General features: G+C 19.6%; 1 protein-coding gene across 2 annotated transcripts in view; it reads left to right on the top strand.

Annotated features, from left to right (window-relative positions):
- The window catches only part of LOC102681027 (BAG domain-containing protein Samui-like), a 17,991-nt gene that overhangs the window by 3,355 nt on the left and 7,769 nt on the right, over positions 1–6,867 (top strand). The window contains exon 1 of one of the 2 annotated variants that reach the window (XM_006616639.2): positions 6,503–6,772. The exons of the other annotated variant lie outside the window; for it this stretch is intronic. The gene's annotated coding sequence lies outside the window, so the exon portion shown is untranslated. Of the gene's footprint in view, positions 1–6,502; positions 6,773–6,867 lie in introns of those variants that run through there. 2 annotated transcript variants of the gene reach the window in all.

Below are 6,867 nucleotides of genomic sequence, written 5' to 3'. Positions count from 1 at the left end.
TATATATATATATATATATATATTATTAATAGATTTCAAATCATCAAACAATTTTAGCGATTTATGATCATGTGAACATAATATAACGGGTGTGTGATAAGTATCATAGATCGAATAGACAGATTATTCTGGATCGAATGGTTCTTGCTTTGGAATGGCGAGAGGGAATCAATGGCGGCTATTTTGAGAGGTTTCGGCGTTGGCGACGTCGTCGTCGAGAACGTTCCTACATCTTCAAACATGCCAATGGTGTTCGAAGATTGCGAATATAGTTTTATCATATATATTTTATATAAAAAGAAATTATTTATTAAAAATATTTTTTAAACATTATTTTAGAATATAAATATAATGATAGTATTAGATTTATTATAAATTATTAATTTTGATATAGAATTTGTCTGATTATTTTATCATAAAAAATTAAAAAAATATTTATCTTAGAAAAATTATTATTGTTACTGGCCAATTTTTTTATTTTTTCCATATAATAGATTGATATAAATATAGAGATTCGTAGAAATTAATACGAAAATATAGTTGGGAAATGTTTTTTTGATGAAAAGAATTTAAGACATTTCTTTAAAATATTTATTATTATTAATATAAAATATAAATAATATATTCATCGTTATTATTTTTCTAATAATTGAGATAAAAAAAATTTATCCAAAAATTTATTGTTAATTTTATAAATAAGAATTTCTTTCGGTTTTTTCTGTTGATGAGTTGTTATAATTTTCATATGATGATTTATAAAATCATTTATCACATATGGAAAGAGATAACTTGGAAAGTGATCTTTTTCTTCATTGCTCAGAATCGTCGGATCGTTAATTATCCCTCTCGTTTTTTTTGAAGAATGTCATTTATGAAACAATAATAAACATTCATAAAAAAATAAATTGATTTAATTAATATTTGAATAAAATATTGCATTATATGAAGATCATATCATATAGATTCTAGATAAAAATAAAGATATGATTGTAGTTAGTTGTGTATCTTATCTCGATGGTCACTTCTATTCGTTCATTTTACATGACAATAGTATAATGTTACTCGTATAATAGTATAATCATGTTCTTTGCATACATTCCAAGAAATATGATTCTTTTAAAAAAATCCAAAAATTACCCAAGGAGATCAGTATTGTGGATTCGTTAATTTTCGAAGCTTTTAGAAAGCTTTTACCTTTTATTGCCACGCTCTGTATCAATTAGAATCATTATTCGAAGGATTCTAAAAACATCGATTTTCAATTATTAACAAATATTCCAACAAATTTTTCATCTATATCCAAATTTATATCTATATTCAATTCATTAATTTAAAGAATATATAGATAATTTTAGAAAGAAAACATTTATATAAAAAGAAAATGTTATTCATTTTAAATCAATTTTTTTTATAAAAAATTTATAAATAAAATATTAATTTATTATTGATCTGAGTAAAAAAAAAGCTATAGAAATATTTTTATATATTATTTATTAGTTATAAGATAAAATAATAATATCAGATTGTATATTTTTTAAAATCTTATAGATTGGACTAAAGAACAAGGAATACAATTTTGATCGAGATGTTGAAATTATATATTCGTTTCATTAATGAATTATTTATAAATATAATGTAATTTATAATAATTTTAATTGTAATAGAAATCTTTATTTTTCCTTTCACTGATCATTTAATGTACGTGATATTTCATTGCATATGAAACAATATATCATTATCATCATCATATATTGATATCATATATAATTGATATCATCATATAGTTGATATCAATCATATATTGAATTAATTATTATTATTATATTATTATCAAAAATTATTATAAATATTATAAAAATTATTTTAAATAAAAATTATAATACATAAAATTATTTATCATACATATGAAAAATATTCTATAATCAATTATATTTTATAATTTATAGTTATAATTTATAAAATTTTATATTTTATAATTTATATTTATAAAGAATGAATTTAGACAAAATAAAATTGAATTAGAGAATAATATTATGTAAAGCTGCATTATGCAAAAATTTCTCACATTTGCAAATTTTATACGATTGATATACGTATAAGTTTTATACGATAATATATATACAATATAGTATATGATATATATAATATGTTGAGATATACTGATATCGGTAAAGGAATCTTTCTATAGTCATCTTGATGACGTCACAAAACTTTAGTCTGCTATTCTTAAAGAATGTCGATTGAACACCTCTTTAAACTTATGATCTCCTGGTTGTACCATCGATCATCATAGATCATCGATCGTCATTATTAATGATCGAAATATGTAAACAGAACAAAATCGAAAATGAAATTGAAGTAACTATTTGCATCGAATGATATGATAATTTGATGAATCGATTTTATTAATGATCAAATTTTAATTATTTTTTATTTTTTGTAAGATTAAAGTTAAATTGAACATTTGACTAAGATTTTATAAAGAAAAAAATATGTTGATTTAATAAATTTTTCTATGTGAAATATAAAGATATTTTAAAATCAAATTCTATATTGTAAAATCAAATTCCATATACTGTTTTTAAAAATAAAAATTGCAATGAGTATAGCAATAATTCATGTTTCATAAAATATAATAAATATGAAATATATATGAAATTGCTAATGATCAATACTATGATATTTTATTATAGTTTTTCCTTGCTGTCAATTATTTATAATATATATAATATAATAACATAATATCAAATTTTTAAGTACTGTTGTCATATAAGAAAAATATATAAGTTTAGATCTAAAAATATAAAGATATAATTTTATATTTTGTAACTTACTTATTATACCGTTAGATGGCAACACATTCACGGAAATTGTTAAATAATATTAAGTATATACTTCATTTTTAATTCTATATGAATCTTTTAGAAGAAAATTTTAAAAGAAAATAAATTAAAGAAAAAATTATTTTCAAATATATAATTTGATAAATAATTAATAATTTGTATATTCTATAATAACTATATCATAATAATTTTTTTTAAGCTATATCATTAGTTATATCATTTAATGAATCGAAACAAATTTAGTTTTTATTACCATATTTTTCATGTAACTATGAATACTTAACAAAAATAATTATTTCATTTTAAATTTATTTCTGATTTTTAAAATTGAATATAAAAAATTGATTGAATTTTAATTTTTATTCAATTATATATTAATTAGAAATTTACATAAAGTATTAATTAAAATTAAAATAATAAGCTTATATTTATCTTTATCTTTTTTTTTAATTTTTTATTTTTTTATATTAATTGAAGAAATAAATAAAATTTTGTTTCATTAATTTTATAAATTATAAAATTAAAAAAAATAAGAAAATTTTTTTAATCTTTGAACATTCAAAACAATTCTTGTTAAAAATTAGAACAAGTTATACCTAACCTCAAAATGAATATCCTATTAGATGCCAATTTTTTTAGTTATTCCATGTTATATATAATGAATGGAAATAGGAATTTCACATTTTGTTCTACAGCAACATTATGCAAGAGATTTTTTCTTTTTATGAAAGGAATTTTTTCTCTCATTAATTTCATTTTCATTTTCATTTTCAGAAAATGATCATGTAATAAAGGATATCAAATATTTGTTCTATAAGTCAAATTTATTTTTTGGTTTATTTTTTCATATTAATAAACATTAAATTATTTATTTCTTTAAATTATTTATAAAATTTAAGAAATATATGCATACATAGAAATATTGGTTTTACTATCATTTGATATTTTGAAATTATTTAATCTTAAGCATAACATTTATAGATAAATTTTAAAATCCACTTTATTAATATGTTCACAATCGATTATATAACCTTTATCTTGTAGGGGAATACGAAGTGAGTCATCTATGAATTACCATTGTGTACCCGTCTATGCATGAATCGACATTTTCGACAAAGTATGCGATGTGATCTGCTTATTACAAGTGTGATAAACATGCAATATTCTTGAAAGTCTTGATCTCATTCTGCTGTATTTATAAAATATTTTGTGAGTAGTTAACTCCATAGATAAGATTATATCTTGATCATAAAGAAGTTATTATTTCGCCAAATTGTAGCACGTGTTCATTCATATTATTATTAAGTATGTAATGTTTATAATAACTTTAAAAATTATTTTATTTGTTTTGGAATTTTGAATTATTTATTCTCTATAAACATTTCATAAAAAAAATTTAATATATCATTTTTTAAATCAGAAATATAAAGATTTTTAAATTATTATTTTATATTATTTATCTTCTCAAAGAATATTTTTCATGATATATATTTATATATTTTATATGAGAAGTGATGTGAAATAAGCATTTTATTTTAAAATGTTTTTTAATAGTTAAATGTTTTTTAATATTTAAAAATAAACATCATAAGTTTTAGTTTTTAATTAAATTCTGGTTCATTGTCCACATTTTTCTTTATTTCCTATGATTACAGGTTTGTTATGATTGAATTATGAATCGCAAACTACTATGACATGTACTTATTCTAGAAAATACTCTTTCTTGCTTCACTTTGAGAAAAAAATTTTCGTGAAATATTCATTATTCCAGATAATATAATATAATAATATAAAAAATATTATTTAAAAATTTATTTAAAGATTAATTTTTATTTTAAATTAATGAAAATTTTATTAACAAATTAAATAAAAAAAACTTACACAATGTTATTAAATAAATTATAAAAATTTTCGAACAATTTAAAATCATATATTAAATTATGAAATTATGAAATCCTAATTGGCTTTTAATTAATTTAATATGTTGAATCATTTCAAAAATTTCTATATATGTCATTAATTTTATCTCTCTTATATGACATAATTGTGCTATAATATATATCATTTTTAATTATCTTAAAATGTGATCATTTATCAATATAAAGTCATCGTGTTAAATTATATTTATCAATTATCTTTAGATATAAAAAATTTCAGACAAATTTTATTATATTAATTATCTTGAGAAAATTCATTTTTTTATCAAATATTATAAATAATTGTTTTAATAAATTCAACATGAGAATTAACATGATAAAATGTTATCATTAGAGTTAATAAAGTTAGGTTATGATAAGTAAGATTTCGATTTGTTTTCATATCATAATACTTGCCAAACGATTTGTATATATATTTTATGAATATATATTTACACGATATGTATTATACATACATTTCTACATATATTTTCATATTGAATAGAACTTTGGATTAGAACCAAATTCTATTATCGTATGACTAATATTCAAATTTTTGTATCTTATTAGTATAATAAATAAAATTGATAGAAAATTAATTAATATTAAATAATAAAATACTTTTTCAAATACTTGAATAAAAATATGAAAAAAAAATCATTAGTTGCAATTTAATTATTAAATTACTGTAAATAACTTATGTATTAAGTCGAAGTTTTGTTAAAATTTTTTCTGTCGATTAAAAAGAATGTATTACTATTAAAATATTTTTATAATTTTTATAAATATTTTTAAATTCAAAAGAATTGTATTAAAATTTCTAAGACGATTTTTTTTAAAGTTCGGAATATTTTGAAAATAAACTTTGTTAATATATGAATTTTATTTATTAATTGTTTGTATAAATTCTTATTTGGAACAATATGTGATCTAAATATACATATATATAATATTTTATAATAAAACGGTATTTTTAGATCAGATATACTCTATATATATTTGTATCAAATGATTCACAGTTTTGATATTACATAAAAAAAATAAATAAAACTTTTAAGATAGTAGTATAAATCAAATAATAGTTTTATCAATAATCTATGGTATTTATCTCCTATTTAATAATAGGAGAAAAAGAAAAAATTAATTAATTTTTAAACAAAAATACAAATATGTAAAATTCTTATTATAAAAGGATATAAACAGTTCGAAGTACAGTCTTGCTCAATAGATTGATTGAAAATAAAAAAAACAAAAAATGGAAAAATTTGATAATATTTGACCACAGTTAGTACAAGCTATAAATCATCAAGTTCATTTTAAGTGAAAAAAAAGAAATTGTTAATATAAATTGTTATATAAATCCAAAATTTTATTTATTTATTATAAATTGAAATTAAAATAAAAATTTTTAAAAATTGTACTATAAAATAATGCAAATATTATATTATTTCAATGATTATGATATATTTTAAATAAATAACAATCAATAGATAATAATAATCAATAGATTTTACAAAGATTTATCAATAATTATTTAAAAACTACATAATACGATCATTTTTGGTTCTTCATTCTGAATGTCACGTATCATTTAAATACGCGAAAAACAAACGAGTTCTCGAAAGAGCCCAACAGAGAGGAACGTTCTAGTAGCCTCTAGTCTATTCATTCGGTTGCTCTCGTAGCGATTCGGCCATATTCGGCGTAGCAGTCACGTGGCTTTCTACAGCCCACACAATAAATATATTTAAGTTGCTCCGGGAACGCACTGACAGTTTCACTATTGACCCGAAAGGAGTATGTTTTATAACGCACGTATCCTGACGATTTTCTTGAAAAGACTTTTTTTTTCAATAAAAAATTTCTACATGCGAGTGTGTGATACAAAGTGTAAAAAAATAGACTAACATCAATAGTGATTATATTATATAACGAAAGAAAGAAGACAAAAAGCTAAAATTCTAGCGAGGAGATTAAAAGGAAGGATAAGAACAACTGTCACATGTTTTCTTGGTAATATTACAAGATTTTTAAAAAAAGAAAACGAAAGTGTGTTTTAAATTATTTATTTTTCGTTCCGCCTTTTTTTGTTAACATATCGGCAATGT

The sequence above is a fragment of the Apis dorsata genome, unplaced genomic scaffold (assembly GCF_000469605.1).
Source record: "Apis dorsata unplaced genomic scaffold, Apis dorsata 1.3 scaffold_269, whole genome shotgun sequence".
NCBI classification, from domain to species: Eukaryota; Metazoa; Arthropoda; class Insecta; order Hymenoptera; family Apidae; genus Apis; species Apis dorsata.
This window is presented reverse-complemented; position numbering and strand designations above follow the sequence as displayed.